This window comes from Uranotaenia lowii, chromosome 2 (genome assembly GCF_029784155.1).
Source record: "Uranotaenia lowii strain MFRU-FL chromosome 2, ASM2978415v1, whole genome shotgun sequence".
In the NCBI taxonomy this organism is placed as follows: domain Eukaryota; kingdom Metazoa; phylum Arthropoda; class Insecta; order Diptera; family Culicidae; genus Uranotaenia; species Uranotaenia lowii.
Genome location: NC_073692.1, coordinates 161,184,701 through 161,202,794, shown reverse-complemented (window position 1 = coordinate 161,202,794; position 18,094 = coordinate 161,184,701). Strand labels below are relative to the sequence as shown.

The 18,094-nt window shown below is 35.5% G+C and overlaps 1 protein-coding gene across 1 annotated transcript in view; it reads left to right on the top strand.

The window, feature by feature from the left end:
• The window catches only part of LOC129749570 (serine-rich adhesin for platelets-like), a 394,154-nt gene that overhangs the window by 155,727 nt on the left and 220,333 nt on the right, over positions 1 to 18,094 (top strand). The window lies entirely within an intron of this gene.

Sequence of the window (18,094 nt, the reverse complement as noted above, 5' to 3'; positions counted from 1 at the left end):
CCAATATGGATACTGAATACGATCAACTTATCAAACAAATATTGGAAAACCCAGATAAATTTCCTAAGCACCGAGTGACGGATGGACAAATCTATCAGCTTGAACCAAATCGCAACACAACAGATGATCCTCGCTTTAAATGGAAATTGTTTCCACGGGAGAACGAAAGAAAAAAAATCATTAAGACCGAGCATGAAATTGCCCACCTTGGTCAAGAGAAAACACTACTAGCGCTTAAAATACGTTTTTTCTGGCCAGGAATGGCTAAACAGGTGAAGCAATTTTGTCAGGAGTGCCTAAAATGCCAAACATCCAAAGCGGGAAACATAAACTCTACTCCGCCAATGGGAAGTCAAAAAGAATTCGTCCAATTTCCTTGGCAATTCGTTACATTGGATTTTGTTGGACCTTTACCGGCTTCAGGAAAAGCGAGACACACCTGTTTGCTTGTAGCAACAGATGTGTTCAGCAAATTCATTTTAGTTCAGCCATTTAGGGGAGCGAAAGCGAGTTCACTCACAGAATTCGTGAAAAATATGATTTTTCTGCTATTCGGAGTTCCGGAAGTAATTTTAACCGATAACGGTACTCAATTTACTTCAAAATTGTTCAAAAGTCTTCTGGAGGAATACGGAGTAAACCATTGGTTGACACCTGCATACCACCCTCAGGTGAACAACACGGAACGTGTGAATCGTGTAATAACGACGGCTATACGAGCAACGATCAATCAGCATAAAAACTGGGCTGACGACCTTCAGACTATTGCCTGTGCTATTCGTAGTGCAGTCCATGACTCAACAAAACATTCGCCATACTTCGTGGTATTCGGTCGCGAAAGAATTTCAGATGGTAAAGAATATCAACAAATGAGAAACGAACAACTATCAGGAACTACTCAGGAAGAAGACGAATCGCGTAAGAAGCTGTTCGAAGAAATTCGGAAAAATCTAACGAAGGCTTACGAACGTCACAAGAAAACTTATAATCTTCGCTCTAACTCTAATTGCCCTATTTATTCTGAAGGAGAAACGGTTCTTAAAAGAACATTTGACCTGTCGGATAAGGCTAAAGGATTTTGCTCAAAACTGGCCCCTAAGTTTGAACTCGCCGTCGTAAGGAAAGTACTTGGTAAACATTGTTACGAGCTCGAGTCGACGACCGGAAAAAGATTAGGAGTATTCTATGCTAATCACCTTAAAAAGGCTAATCTGCCCAGAACAGGCTAAAACCTCCATTAACTATTTTTTTTAAAGCTATGTACAACTTGGAAACAAGTGACAAACAATTTTCACGAAGAAAATCGAAACGAATCGAAGACCATTTCAAATGGGCATCGAACCCATTCAAAATTTAATTGCTCACTCTTTTTTTAAAGCTATGTAAACTTTGGAGACAAGTGACAATTAATCCTTACAGGAAAACAAAATTCTAAAATTAATTCACAGTGGAAAACGAAACCACTTTAAACTTCATTTTGTGAGCTATGAAAATCCTCAGTAAAAGTGACAACTTGATTTCAAATTTGAAAACTGAAATCGTCAGAAAAAATTCACCTTTTGATTGGTTTTTAATGCCACTTGATTGACGCGGGTGTTTTCATGAACTAGGGTAAGCGATGTTAATTTTGGCGGAAGCTTTGAAGGTTTAGGTGCTGATTTCAGAGGAGTCGTAGTGCCCATGAAGCGTAAGAAGGAGCTAAGGTGATGACCTGCCAAAAGTACGTGTAATACGAATTATAAAGCGAGCCTAAGCGATGACTTCGACAACATTTTAGTAGTGGTCGCTATAAGCAAAGAATGAGCCTATCCTCAAAGCAAAACAATTCCGAGAGAGTTCTAATCGTCTTTCCAAATTCATTAAAACGCTTCAATCGTTCATGTTGAGCTCGAATCATTCGAATAACGTTCTGTTTACACCTCAACGAAAAAGGTAAGCAACAGACAAACGACCGTCGAAAACCGAAAAGGCAAAAAATTTGGGAGTGGAAATTGCTTCCCCCCTTTGTACATAGTTTTCTTGTAAATAGTATTGTAAATATTAATTAAGTTAGTAGTCGCGCCTGCCTGCGGTTTTTTCTATTGTAAATACTTAAATTTAGGTTAGTAAAAAAATATCAAAAATACTCACAGTTTGTTTTTGGTCCTTGTTTCATTTTTTTTCCATTGTTTTCTTTTCCGTAGACTTCCTCCTTATTCAGTTTTTGTTATTCGTAATCCACTTTTTCTTCTTTTTCCGTAGATAATTCCTCCGTGTTTAGTCTTGTTATTTGCCATAATGTCCATAGGTTAGTTTCAATTTGTGGATAATCCTTCTTCAATACTAGGAGACCTAATTCCATTCGGGATGTTTTACAGACCAACATTAAAGTCCACTCCAATGCATCCTTATCCGATGTTGGCTGATCCTTAATCTAATCCGGATCAAGTGAATGGTATTCCACATCATCATTGCTGCACTAGTTAGCCATCACTAGACCTAAAATGAAATAGAAAACCCCATCCCAAGCCCCAAAAACAGAACCAATTAACAAAACATCAAACTCACGATACATAATACTTTCCTGATTGAGGAGCCGAAAATCCGATATCGGCTGCAGCTCGTTCCGGTCCATGGCCACCTGGTCCTGCTAATTCCAGGAATCGTCAGCAATCCGGTTCCCTCTTACAGCCAAATCAAATGATTTCACACGCCATTGAAATCGCACTCCACTCAACCGTTCAGAAAATTTTCCACTTTTGACATTTCTCTTTCTGTTTATGATCGTCTTGCGTTGGCTGCGTCAGTGTGCGTGAGAGTTGGCGGTGAGTGGCGCGCCTCATCGGCCAACATGCTAGAGAATAGATATGTTCATTACGATGAATGATAGGTGTGTTCATGAATGGGTTGAATGTGATTGAAATCAAATAATTTTTTTTCCTTCTCAAATTATTTCGCAAGAAATAATTTTGATGAAGAGTTAATAATTCGTGTTCGTTTTCTCATGTTATGTTTTCCAGTTAAACAATACTGGTTTAGTTTCAGAGAGTCGTGCATGTTGCTCCGTGTTTGTTTTGCACATGTGACGTTTTCCGGACAAGAAGGTCTGGTGTAGTTGCAGTGAGGCAAACCGGTTGTTTATGTTCGTGTTTGTTTTCCACATGTAGCGTTTTCCGAACAAAAAGGTTTGGTATAGCTACAGTGAGGCAAACCGGTTATTTTTCGTGTTCGTTTTCCACATGTAATGTTTTCCGGACAGGAAGGTCTGGTGTAATTACAGTGAGGCGAACCGGTTATGTTTCGTGTTTGTTTTCCACATGTAACGTTTTCCGGGCAATAAGGTCTGGTGTAGTTTCAGTGAGGCAAACCGGTTGTTTTTTTTTTTCGTGTTTGTTTTCCACATAAAACGTTTTCCGGACAGGAAGGTCTGGTGTAGTTTTAGTGAGGCAAACCGGTTGAGTTTCGAAGAATAAGCATTCCAGAATCTTCGGATAACGAAACTTCTGGAGGGGAATGACTTAGGATTCAGTTTATTTATTGTGTAGTTCTGTGTAAAGGTTGATGAATTAAAATGTCGAAGAAGTTTTTGTAATAATCTTTGGAGTAGGAAATTACTCCAATTGATAATTGATTCATGTTTTGTTTTTCGTTGCGTATGAATGTGGATGTATGCCAACCAAGGTTGTTACGATCAGAACAGAGACGTTTGTATAGGAGACCAATAAATAGCTACGAAAATTTGTTTGAGTTATTAATTCAAACAAATTTTCGTATTTTCAGTAGGGAATTATGTAACACTGTTACATGTTGTAAATATTTACCTAGATATATTTGTATACATTTCGTTATTTATTTATTTATTCGTGATTAGTACAATTATTATTGATAACATTAACCAAGAGCAACAAGACAAAATAAGCCTTTTCAAAATGCTATTACATAGAAAGGTATGCATTCAGACCACGCGCTTCACTTCATAACACTGCATCCAATCTTGCATACCAGTTCTTCTTCATAGGAAGTCGAACTTAATCGGGACTATTTCAGGCGTTCTTGATTTAGCGTCGCCTTCAGAGTTTGACCTCGTAAATGTTGGGATCCAAGGGCGGATCGAAATGAGAGGGTAGATTGATTTTATGTGGGAAGGAAAGGGATGCTACCAAACCGTGCCGAGAGCGCATCTATGACAAACACCGACGCTTGAAAGGTCGATGACCGCCTTCGGGGATCATCGGAATTCCTTTGAAAAAAACCAGATTTTCCAAACTTGCGACCTTACTGAGGTTCCCAGGAATTCACCTCTTCCACTTTGATCCTGACCGTGATTTAAGCCCAAGCGAGTGTTTTTGTACTTGGCCGCGTTTCGTAGATGTAATGTGAACACGTGAAGTGTCCTTCTAGATTAGATTTAATTTTTCCATATTATGTTCCTTCATTAACAGGACGATTTAGTTTAGCTAGCTAGTTGTCGTGTGCTCAAATCGTGTGCTCGCCTTTAAAAACAAAAAAGGTAAAAAAATCTATGGTTTCTGTGTGTGAATGACTGTGTGTGCTAATTTTTTTTCGTTGAACAGCCGTTCAACGGTTTTTTATTAGGGAGCAAACACAACGCTTCTAGCGATAGCTAGCTGACCTGCCGCTCGAACCCGCTGAAGGTGCACGGAACAGGATCGAGGTTTTCCCGACCAGGAATTGTCGGAAGTGAACCACCCGTCAACACGTGGTTCAGTGGTCTGCCCGTTACAACCCTTTCCAGGCCACCAAGACTGATTCGCTGCTGATCTGCAGCATCATCACCGCTGAGTTTTCGCCAACATCGACACGCCGTAATCAACGCCGTTCCCGGTCACTGATGAGCCGGTGATACTCCGCCCAGCAGTCGAATCTATTTTCGACAACCCCGCAACAATCAGCTCTACTTTGCCGACGTAAGCAGAAATGGTACTGTAAGTACAACTAAAAATAACCCATGCGCATGTGAAGGAGATATATTTGGCCATTCTAAAATTAGCCACACACAGTTTTTTGGAAACCCTTTAAGTCACGAGGTTTCCCAGTTGAGAAGGCTGCGCCAATAACAGCCCATTCTCACTCACTAAGCACACGTAGGGAAAGCAGGGAAAGGAACCCCCAAAAAGCTAATATGTAATCCTAGGTAAAAATTAAAATAAAAACTTAGCTTAAGAAATTGTACAAAAATGTAAAATATGTTTTTTCCGTTTCATTTCGTCTCAATACAAACTTTTTCAACCGCCAATAATGTATTTTGTTGAAAAATAAGAGAGTTCATGCTTTCCCAGAACATTAAGTCTGATTGAAAAAGGTGATTTCACGTGTTTATCCGTTCGTTTTTTAGTTTCTAGTTTTTTGTAGTTTGTTTTTTTTTGCTTCGGGAAGAACTGCTCGAGAAAACAGTTCCCTCGCTTATGCTTCGGTCACCCAGGGGAAAACCGGTAAGTGAGTTCCTCCTGTGACGATCACGCAAGCGTGTGTTTTTTTTCAAACGGATAGACCGTGGTTCGCGTCCCAGCTACCTCTTCGAATCGAAGGTGTAGTTTCCCTAGTACTTCTCCTTAACTTTGGTCTCCCGATCGTTTCCGCATCCGCTTTTGGATTCTTAGTAAAACCCGCCCTGAGGTTGGGTTTCTCGCCGGGCAATAAAACTCGACGAGCGGTCCTCGAAAGAGGTGGCGCTTAAATCGCTCGTTTATGAACGCGAAACTGATTAAGAGAATCCCACCCCCGCGCCTGCTATAAAATTTGAAAAAAAAGGATGAAAAGGATTTTTAATAACCGTTTTCAAACAGCTTTGTTCATCATCCTCGCCTTTCGAAGCAGTTTGAATATCTATCCTTTTCGCACCAAAATTATGTTGAAAAATGTTTCGCCATATGCCAAACTCGTGGACATGAGACATTACAGCTTTAAGTTTTCCCAAATTGGTATGTAAGCTAAAAGTACGATGATTTTTTTCAGAATTTTTTAAAATAAAAACCTTCCATTTTCATTTCTCAATTCGTTTCAGTTGTGTATTTGGGCCGAATTAACAATTTATAGATGAAAACATATTTTTTTATTTTTTTAGTAACAGAGAAAAGTTGAACGTTCGAACATACTCTAGTGTTCCTTGAATGAAAATTCTTTCGGAAAATGAATTCCCTCACTTTTGGTCAATAAAAATCATTTATTTCACTGATACCTTTCACTTATGCACACGTCAGTCCTATCTTATCTAATTTAAAGAAAAGGCTCTTGATGTTTTAAACAATAAATAATCAGTTCATGTGTCGGATCGGATTTTTTGATCATTTTAAATTTTAATGACGCCTCATAAAACTTCAATTAAGTACATTTTTACATGTTCAACTAAATGTTTCCGATCTACCTCTGTAGACAACATCATATTCATATTTCTGTTATCAATATGATTCAAAAATAACCTTGTAGGCGAAATGGGTTGAAAAATTGTATGTAAATTCTTAACTTTCTGTATCTTTTTTCAGTTGTCCGCGAAGTAACAACAAATTCTACCTACATTAACACGAACTAAATATGGAAGTATTTTTGCTAATCTTTCAATTGGTTTTGATTCGATTGATAAAATACCAATCCGTGTCACATCTAGGCGTCATTTATTTCCACGTGCTGTGTACAATTAAGCAAGAAAAAACACATCTAGGTTGCATATCACCCCCACGTGAATGAAAAATATAGGTACTTGGTTGAGAAACAGGCGCCTGATTGTTAAATGTTTCCAGCGATCAATGAACAGCATGTTTTGATTACTATCCACTTGTGACGAACGTTTGCGTGACCATAGAGACGAAAAATAAACCCCTCAAAGAAAAGAAAATCTCTAAAAATGGATGCCATGACTTTTCAATTTATGATTTTGGCAAAAAAAAATTGTAGGTAGGTATATGTTTTATTCGATCGGCAAAATGTCAATCTAGGTCACATCTTGGCGTCATTCATAGCCATGTGCTGTACAAATGAGCTAGGAATCAAGAAGGAAAAAAATCACATCAAGGCTTCATATCGCCACCCCTTTCATTGAAAATATGCTTGGTTGAGAAATACGCGCCAAAATATTTCCACTGATCAGTATGCTATGCCATGGTTACTATCCTCTCACGACGTTTGCTCGCGACGCCTCGTCCATAGAGACGAAAAACAAACCGCCCAAAGGAAAAAAAATCTCGAGAAAATGGATGTCATGACTTTAATTTGTTTCGAAAAACTACAAAATTTGTATGGGAGCCCCTCCTCCCTTAAGTCGGGGTGGTTTGTAACTATTATAGAAACCATCCCCGGCCCCAAAAACCCTCAGATGCCAAGTTTCACGATGATCGGTTCAGTAGTTTCCGAGTCTATAGGGAACAGACAGACAGACAAACATTCATTTTTATATATATAGATATGGGCTTGAAAACTTTTTTTGCATATTTTTGTCTTAAATATTGGCTATAATGTATTTGAAACTAAGATCAATTCTTTTAGAGGCTTTAAATTTAGATATTGAAATTTTGATCAATGTTTAAGTTTTCAAGAAATTTAAACTTGATCATTTTGAAAATAAAAATTTTCTAGTATTACAAATTTTATAGATAGGTATCAATAAACAACTGTTTTTTTTTTCAATTGTCAATGGATAATTTTCAAACTGATAAATCACGTAAATTTATCCACCGTCGCTAATGTCGGAACTATTTATTCAAATTGCAGATGGAAGCTCTGTATTTATATTTTTATCTCACAAGCGATATCTTTATTCAAATTTTATGGAACGTGAATACTAAAATAATCTCAAACATAATATTTTTTTCAGCTAAGATTTCAAAATTCAAAATAACCGATATACACATGAACTCAAAAAAGGTGTGGATTCAAAACCTTTTAAAATAGAAAAATTAGAAAAAAAACATTGTAAACAACTGGGAGAAATAAGACAAACACAAAAAAAAACAGAAAAAGGATTCAGAGTTTCTTTTACAATTAAAAAAAAATTCATACCCTTTTGAACTTACTTAATTTACTTATTAGAGTAAAAATTCAGTATTTTCATTGCATTACTATTATTCGTATATCAATAACATATGTCATCTTTTCTAACTGAATAGACAACTATTTTCATGAAATTGTTTCCTTGCATTAGTTATCGAGTTTTATATAGTTCATAACTCTCTAAAGTAACAAGGCGTGACATGTGTTGAACGTTGTTTCTGAGCTTTGGATTTTTTTGTCGTGGTTTACTGAATGTTTAAGCAAAATAATAAATGAACTTTGCATGCTAAACTCATCAATATTGACTTAAAATTTAAATCAGATTTATTATATTCAAATTAAGTTAGATATATCCACTTTGAAATATATTTTTTTTGTTTTTATTTTAAATGATATTTGCACTCGATAATCAGTCATCAGAATCGATCATTGGTTGTTATTTTCCATCCTCATTTCATAAAGTTAGTTCTTAATTTGAAAAACAATCTAACATCAGAACTTAAAATCAAATAAATATTCTGTAATGCTGTTCTTCAAAATTCTAACTTTAAATTTTGAAGCTGGTTTGCTATTTTAAATTTCTATTTTCCATTTCTCCTAATTTCAATTTTTAAATTTAATATCGTCCTTCGAGAAAAAACAATATCAAAATATTTTGATGGAAATTCCTATCCGGAATTAATAATTGTAAAAGTTGAATTTTTCGGTTGTTATGTCTGATGCGTTATTTAAATTAAATGTATTGTTTCTTTTCGCTGATTTTTTGTTACGCAAAGGATTTAGATAACAAATTTGAACAATTATGGTTAGTACTACAAGATTCTGTTAGCTTACTATAAAATTTATCATTTCTTCTGTTTATATTCATGTTGAATTTTTAAACTTAGACCTCCTGATTATGATTTATTTAAATGCAATATCGACTTTTTTTTCTAATAGCAAGTTCATTGTTGTCGAGAAAAAGTGGTAGAAATTTGGACATTTTGAAAATTTTACCATGCAAAAATGTTTTCAAGATCGTTGGGCGTTGTATTTTTTACAGCACTGTTTCTATTTCAGCCGTATGTGAAAGAAATATTGCAATTTTTGCATCACAGTATGTGAAACTACAACACGTGTTGTTAAAAAACTTGAAGGCCGCAGATCTTGAAAATGTTTTTGCATGGCAAAATTTTCAAAATGTGCAAAAAGTGACAAAATTTCTACCACTTTTTCCCAACACCAGTGAACTTGCTCTAAGTTAATATCAAGACCATCCTTTTTAAAATCAAGGCATTCTTTGATTACGTTTTCTGTTTCCTGTAGCTTGACTTGCAAAATTACTCAATATTATGAATTTGGTCAAATTTATAACAAATTTACCTGACTGTCCTCTTTCGGCACAAAAACTACATATTTGACAATTTTTACGTAATGGAACGATTCTAGGCAACTTAAACACAGTATAAATTTTGTGGGATCAATGCAGAGAAAACTGTCGCATTTGGAGGCAGTCTTCTTTATATTTTTTGCCATTCATCGTGTCAATTGTTAAGAAACACTGACTGATTTGCAGTTTCCACAGATGGTTGGCGCTCTCAAGCAAGAGACATTATATTTTTCAATTTTTTCTCCTTGTTTATCTCCGGGAAAACAGGGGAGACTTGTCAACGAAAAGTTTCTGGTTGGAAACCTGCCAGGTGACTTCTAAAGAGTTCGTTTTGCTGCTTAATACGAAGTTTTTCAATATATCTTCCCACTAGCAGTCCAAATATTTTGCGCAAGATTTGACCACCGTATTTTATTTATTCTACCGGTGGGCACATTTTCTATCTTGTAAAAATAAAGTCTGGGCTGTTAATCAGTCAGCTAGATGAACCATTTAAAATGATTTAACTTTTACATCTCTTCCTATATAAATATTTTCAGATTAAGCTTGAAAAAACCTCTCAAATTCCTTAACTTCATGGAATCAATCATATTCACTTTTATTCAAACTTTAGCTCACTAATGGATCCTCTAGGCTTTCCAAGACAATTTACCATGTAAACTTTGGTCGAATAAATTATTTTCAGCTGTTTTGGGTCTCTCAATGGGACTTCTCTGGATTTTTCTCGATCCTGTCCAAAACATTTTGGCAATAAACTTCGGCATTTGGCGATATCTCAAAAATCACTTGACAGATTATCATCAAGTTTTGTACACGTACAACATTACCCAACTAGAAAATTTCATCAATTTCCATCCCTGCATTCAAAAATTATTCATAAAACAAAGTGTTGCATATTTTTTTCGAATACACTCCCAGCCAAAAATGTTGGTTTAAGATGATCAAATCTTGCTGTATGTTAATGTTCTCATACTTATTGAAACATCATTTTCAAAAAATCTATTTTCAAGCTTCGAATAAATTTCAGATTCATGCCAAATCTAAAAAAATATTTAAAAAAGCGTACTCGGGGATACGAAAAAAATAAAACGGAACTAAACATATCTTCATGTGACACATTCCAACTATTTGGACTTAAGAATTTGTTATGCTATTTTTGCCTATACAAAGCTTGAATAATAAATATAATAAGCACTTTTTGTTAAAACATATGTAAGTTTGTTTACATAAATTGGATATCGTATAAAAAATAGTAACTTTTGAAAATATGTTTATACTAGCTGATCCCATACGAACTCCGTTTCGCTTTCAACTTGGAATATGGCATGAACAGTTTGTATGAAAATCAATTGCCAAGCATTTTTCAGGTGCATTTCCGAATGCATTGTTAAGTAAAATTGCAAAAATATTGAACGATCAATTTTTCTGTCGTTTGCTACTAAATTTGATATAAAGAATCAATTGACGGTGCCGAAAAAACCCCGTGTATAAATTTCGACTAATAACTAACGTCAATATTGCTAATAACTAATAACGTCAATATTGCTAAAAACAGTGACACATTTATTTATATGGATGACCCCTTCCGTCGACCCCTGGTAATACATTTGACATCTGAAATCGATTGCCCGTCCCTGAAAACCACCGTGTGCAAATTTTCATCCCAATCCGATGTATGATAACGACGATATTGCAAAAATATTGAAAGGTTAATATGGACGACCCCCTTTGCCGTCCCCTTACACTGAATTTAATACCTGAAATCGATTGCTTGCCTCTCAAAACTCTCGTGTGCCCATTTTCATCTGAATTCGATGTGTAGCTTGATGCCTGAAATAGATTGCACGTCACTAAAAACTATCGTCAACCAATTTTCAGCTGAATTCGATGTATAATAACGTCAATATCGCTAAAGCAGTGAATAGTTAATATGAACGACCCCTTTGGCTGACCCTTTACACAAAATTTGACACCTGAAATCGATTGCTCGTCTTTCAAAACACTCATGTGCAAATTTTCAACACAATTCGACGAAAAGTAACATCAATATCGCGAAAACAATATTTGTTTTGTATGGACGACGTAAATCTGAAAACATTTTTCATCATTTCCGGTTTTTATGAGCATCCATGCCGAATTTCAGACATCTAGCTCTTAAGACGGCTCCCAGATAACCAGAAATCGTAAAGTAGTGTTCATTGTATATTGTATAAGCATCCAGTTTAGATTGGAATTGTATAAACATCATGTTGTAGCTAAACCAAGTTATTTTTATCGTTTATGGTTTGTATAGTTCTTATATACGATAACATTTTGTTAATCATGTAGGAAGATCAATAAAGTCGTTTCGAATCACAGTAGAATTGTGGAAAGCTCAATATTTATTCCCACTGTACAATTAAGCAATCTTTCATGCTCGCGATCTACGATGACACATTATTTCCATGAAAGGTCGTACAGTAATTGTGAGAACATCGTATAATGGAATTTAAACAATCTATTCGTATTTGTCATTCTAAGTCGCTTATTGAGATAAACTTAATCGGTAAATAATTGTTAATAATGCAATTCCAATGCTAAGTAATATCGTAATCATCGTATACTGACAACACTGACAACATCTATGTATTGCATGCAGATTGTCGAATCGTTTAACAGTACAGTAAATAGATAGCTAAGATCGCACAGCGCTTAATACTATTATTGATTGTTATAGAATCGTCTATGAGATAGGTTAAAGTTGTATATAAAAAAAAAAAACTGCATCTATATATAGATTTGGAAACCGAAATGATGCAGTCAGTGGTATTTTATACGATCAACTGATTTTTGAACGGAACTCTCAACTGTACATGAACAAATTTGCTTGTTTGTATCCACATGAAATGGCGCCAAGGAAGTATCCAAGGACAGGGATCGAAACGTTGTGAGTTCGATACTGAGGGAAGATTGATCAACAACATATGCTTTATAAAACCAAGAGTTAAAGTTAAGAACGTTTACAAGATGACAATACGCATACGCAGTATTTGGAAATTGGCATACAGTATTTTTATAACAAGGTTCATCAATTTAATCAAAGACACATAAAGTTGTATATGGTTCAATTTTATTCGCAGTAAACATTAAATTCTATTGTATTCACGGCGATTCATTGTAAAATCGTAATAAGGGAAAAATATAATTGCTTTGGGATACAGTTACAATAAATTGTATTGAATGGTGAAGAAAACTGTACAAACCTCAGGCTACCTGCAAAAGGAAATTGTTATCAAATTGTAAGACAGGCAATAGAAAGTTGTAAGTTGTACAATCCTAAGATTTTGTGCAAAGCAAAGTTGCTATCAAATTGTTGAAAACGCAATACAAAGTTTTATATTTTCAAGGTGAGCAAATTTTGGTCCGTATATTGCCTCCATTTTTTTACGTACAGGCACATATAGAATATTCTCTACAACTTTTTCAGATTGTACAATAGTGTGTATGTTTCAGAAACAACTGAAATATACAGACCTAAATGTTCACTGGGCTGAGGAAAAATATGACCAAAAGCTATCCTCAGAGTAAAACATAATGAAAGTTTAAACCCCATAGCATTAAATTTTCATAACGTTTTACTCTAAAGATAGCTTGTGGAGTAAAAGCACGTTTCGAAAACAGTTTGACATTTTAACTGCTGTTGTCAAATTCGCCACGAGACCGGGTGAGGCACAGTTTTTACATACATTTGAATCACGTGCCGCTGTTAAGCCCACTCCTTTTCTAGCAAATTTTCTGTTTCACGGGGTAGTTAACAGAAGCCTCACTATTCATTTTTTTTTTCATTTTGTTACCTTCAAGGGTATAAACTCCACACAGTAACATTCAGCTTCAAGTTTATAAATTTGTCATAAAACTGTTTCTTTTTTCGAAATTCCTTGTACAATGTCGATGTATGTAGCATGTCAACATGGTCCCATTCAATTGGGTTCAATTAAGGAATAAATCATGATTGATCGCTTGGATGCTACTAATCCCAGGTTCAAGCACCATTAAAATTACATTAGAATCATCTCGATGATAAATGGCGAAACAAAGTGTATTGCGGTTATGAGTACACCCAAAATTTGCTGAACTGATCGATTGTTATTTCAGGGGAAGAGAAGAAATACTGTTGAAAACCATGTTTCGTTTCTATTATGGTGGCAAGAAAATGGACAAAATTTTTATTTTTTAAAGATACACGACCACGAACAGTTCATTGCATTCCAAAGTTGGGTGCTGCTTCCTAATCCCGTCCAACACTAATTGGTTACTGTTCACTGAACATAACACATTCCAGGGGGAGAACTAATACGTCTGAAGCATGAGACGTTCAAAGTTCTCACAGTTACTCAAGCGCAAAATCGCTACCTTATTTACCGCATTCCTTTTCAAACAGCAAAAACCACCATTATCGATGTTTCATTTACATCTCATCGAAGCTGAGACGAGAAATGAACGAACAAGTATCGACAAAAACCGCTAAGCTTGGGAATTTATCAAATTGTCACTTCTAAAACATTCCCAGCATCCAAGTACAGCCAAACCATGAAGAAGAAACGAAAGCTTCCTTCCTTCATAAAATTTTATTCTACCACTTCCCGGGGAAGCTCGACGTCCCACTTTTCCTCTCCAAAAACCTCCCAATAAACACCAACGGAGCCAATGATTGATTTATGTTTTCTCGTTTTCCTTCTTCTTTCAGGTACCTACCTACAACATGAATGAGAGTCTGTATGAGTCTGTAAAAGTGTGTGTGGGCAGTAAGAATCCCGGGAGCTCTCCCCCACCTCCACTGTTCATTTCACACGTTTTGGAGCGGCGCCAAAAATCAACTGCTTGGTATTCGACACGTGCCCCAGACGCGCGCCGCGACGTTTGTTTGCATATTTACGTTCATGGTTTTTCCCGGGGTATGAAACAAAAATGACGCTTTGACTGGGTTGGAAAGCGTGGCCCCTAACGTTGTTTTTTTTTCGTAAAAATAAGAGAAAGCTGTGTGACGGTGCCAGTGAAATGGTCTCAGGAGCGGGAGGAAGTGGTAAATTTTTGCTGACATGTTCCCATTATTGGGCGCGCTATCGGGATGAAATGTTTTACGCTATGCGTCGAGCGAACGGCGGGAATGATACTGCAGAAATGGTTTTTCTTCTGGTTTGGTTGGAAAACTTTTGCGCCATCACACGCCGGGGAGGAATTTTCATTAAAATTTAAATTTGGTTGTAAAGGCAGATAAAAACCCCAGTCACACAACAGGAGGTCGGACACTGGTTTTCATAAGAAAACAGTGAAACGATTTAAGTGAAACCGGCTTTAAAGAACCACTTTATAACTTCTTTATTATATCACATAACATGAAAAAAGAACTTTTTTAAACCTTTTTACGATAGAACCAATTGAGCAATTTCCCAAGCAGTCAAAAGTTCGGATAATATTCCTGTATCAGGTTTGATCAGCTCGATCGTGAATTGAAATACAACTTCTTTGCAGCTCAATTTTTAAGTAACAAAACAAACTTTAAGGTTGATAAACAGTTCATATGAATTGCTAAACAACTTTTAACCAGCTTCAAAAATCACTTTTATAAGCAATAGAAAAAATCAAAAAAATATGCCACCTTCTCAATTTTCCTAATTTGATTCAAATCAAACAACCCCATAATTTTTACTAACTCACATTTAAATAACATGTTCTTATCAAGCCTCGAACCCGAGCTCACCGCTTGAAAACCGAGCTAGATATGTTCTGCTCTATATGAACATCATGAGTAGGAAACGATTTTAATTGATATGATAATTTTCTCCAAAAGGACTTTCCAGTTCCTAGTTTCTACTTCATTCCCATTTTCAAGCTGCAAAAAAGTTCTTCCGGAACTAAATGTGAACTTCACATTTTCGTTTCCCAAGTAACGACGTGTTTAATTCTGCAGAGAATGATAGAGAATGAAATTTCATGGACCTCGTAATATTATTTTGAACAGCAAAAAAGTTCCACAGTACTTTTGTACAGCTCTATGTGAACTTATGAGTTCGTTTATTAAGTGATATCCGAAATTTTGGTTGCTTGGGTTGTCGAGTTTGGAATCCGGCGCGTGGCATCATGGCGGCACCACGTACAGAACATAGTTAATACTCAGGTGATATTAACAGAAGCCAAGGGTGCAGTTGAGATAGAGAGAAATTTTTTGCTCATTTTGCGATGTTTTGGAAGCTGAATTAAAAAGCCGCTGGAAGCTGAATAGAAGATCATTAAGACTTGTTTTGGAACTTGAAAGTATCAATAGAACTTAAATTTTGAGCTGCATAGAACGTACTTTATATCAATGATGAGACTGAGTAAGCGTTTTTAAACCTGTTTTAGGGGACTTTTGGTTGCTTGGATCTTTTCAGCTTCAATAACTCCAAATAAAGCTAGTCGAAAATTTTATCGTTGATTGCATTAGAAACTTCATGTTACAATCTTTACAATATAAAAAAACTTGAGATATATTTTCTGATTCTGTAATCGTTGTTTGAATTTAACTAAAAATCGTCAAAATCTTTATACAAATAGGGAGAATTTGTACATTTGTTCTTAAAAAAATTCGGAAACTGCTGGACCGATTGATGTGAAATTCGACATGGAGTAGTTTTTTGAGTAAAAAATGGTATTTGTGGAGTTTTGAGTCCGTCGCACTCAAGGGAAGGAGGGCTCCTATACAAACGTCAATCCATTCAGCGGGACAATTTTTGAATTTCGACCTGAAATCAAGTTTTTCGGCATGTATCAAAAAGGTACATATGTGTACCTTCTCTCAGAATTGAACGTACCTCAATAGTTTCAGAGCTATAGAACTATGCGATTGTCCCGCTGAATAGACGGTTCGATTTCAGGATCTCGCGTATTAATAGAGCAAAAAACATACTTTTTCCGGAAAATTGATGAACCTCTGAGATACATCAAATTTCAAGAAAAATTTTTTTATCAAACTTTGAAATTTGTCATACTTAGTTGTATAAACTTTTTCCATTGACTTTATATACTCGAACAAAATTTGATGTACATCCAAGGTACATCAGATATTTTCTGAAACGAAGGAAATCGGTCAAGAAACAGCAAAGTTATTCAACATTTGTTTTTTAACTACATAAAAATGAGTTTTAAGCAAAATTTCATACTAAGTACACTTAAGTATAACAAATGTTGCATCAAATCACCCTGAAATTCTTCAAGCAACTCGAATACGATGTTTGTTCGAGTATATAAAGTCACTGGAAATAGTTTATATAACTAAGTATGACAAATTTCAAAGTTTGCTAAAAAATTGTTATTGAAATCTGATGTACCTCAGAGGTACATCAATTTTCCGGAAAAAGTATGTTTTTTGCTCTTTTAATACGCGAGATCCTGAAATCGAACCGTTTATTCAGCGGGACAATCGCATAGTTCTATAACTCTGAATTTATTGAGGTACGTTTAATTCTGAGAGAAGGTACGCATATGTACCTTTTTGGTACATGCCGAAAAGTTAAATTTCAGGTCGAAATTTGAAAATTGTCCCGCTGAATGGATTGACGTCCTATACAAAATAATCGTAAAATACGATAGAAAGCGATAAAATTCAATCCATTGCCATGTGAATCTTAATTGTGAAAATGCTTACATTACATGTCAAGATAGTTTTAAGTACAAAAAGGCCCCTCCCGTTAAAGAAAAGGAGGGTTCTCATCCAATATAAAGAAATCACGAGAAAAACCGTATCAGGTAACACATAAGGGATATTTTTATTGAATAATTTATCAATTTATTTAGTTGTTGTAAAAGTTTGTCAACGACATCAAATGCATAAAATTTATATGGGAAGACGCTAATTATTGTTTCCCGCTAAATTTAATTTCTTTTCCACGGTGCATTGGATGCTACCTACTTCGTGATTAACAGAGGCCATCAGTTTTACGCAAAGGCCAAAAGAAAAGTGCCTGTGATTGACAATACATCCTCAATGCCCATAACTGATGCTCTCTCCTTAAACATCAATAACGGCGCCGGCCACGTCCTAGTAGTCTGTAGATAGAAATTATTTGTGCTTTAGAATCAGAATTATCTCTGCATCCTGGCAAATAATTTTATTTGAGTAAGGGAGTAAAAGAATATGATCTGGAGCACTTTTGACAAGTGGTATGATTTTTTTTATTAATCCTAATTTCCTCTGCTCCTATTGTTTCCTTGAAGCTTGTTTCAAAATCTAGACAAAAAATGACCCGAATGACCTCCCAAGGTTAAAAGGTCTAAAGTAAATATTATTAAGATTCGATTTATTTATTTTTCCCCTAATAAAGGTGTGGAGCGTAGTTTTTCTCAGTCAAAGTGGACAAATTTACATTTTTCACATTTAAACCACTCTTAACAAAACAAAGTGAAGATTTTGATATTAAAAAAGATTATTTCAAAAACTTGTTCATGGTTTTACAAACTCAATATTATTACACTTGGATCTCTAATCTAAAACGATAAACGAATGCATCAATGAATCACAAAATAAATAAACTTTTGTAGAATTTGCAATATAGGGTGATTTGCCTATCGTCGCACAGCTAAGCTCATGATTTTGGTTTTTATGCTGTATTTTAGTATTTTTTACCGAATTAACTAGAGGCTGACATTTGTTATGGAATCTGATTATGAGAAATTCTAGTTCCAAGGCAATCAAATTTGGAGACTGCCCCTTTTGAGGGGAGTCTT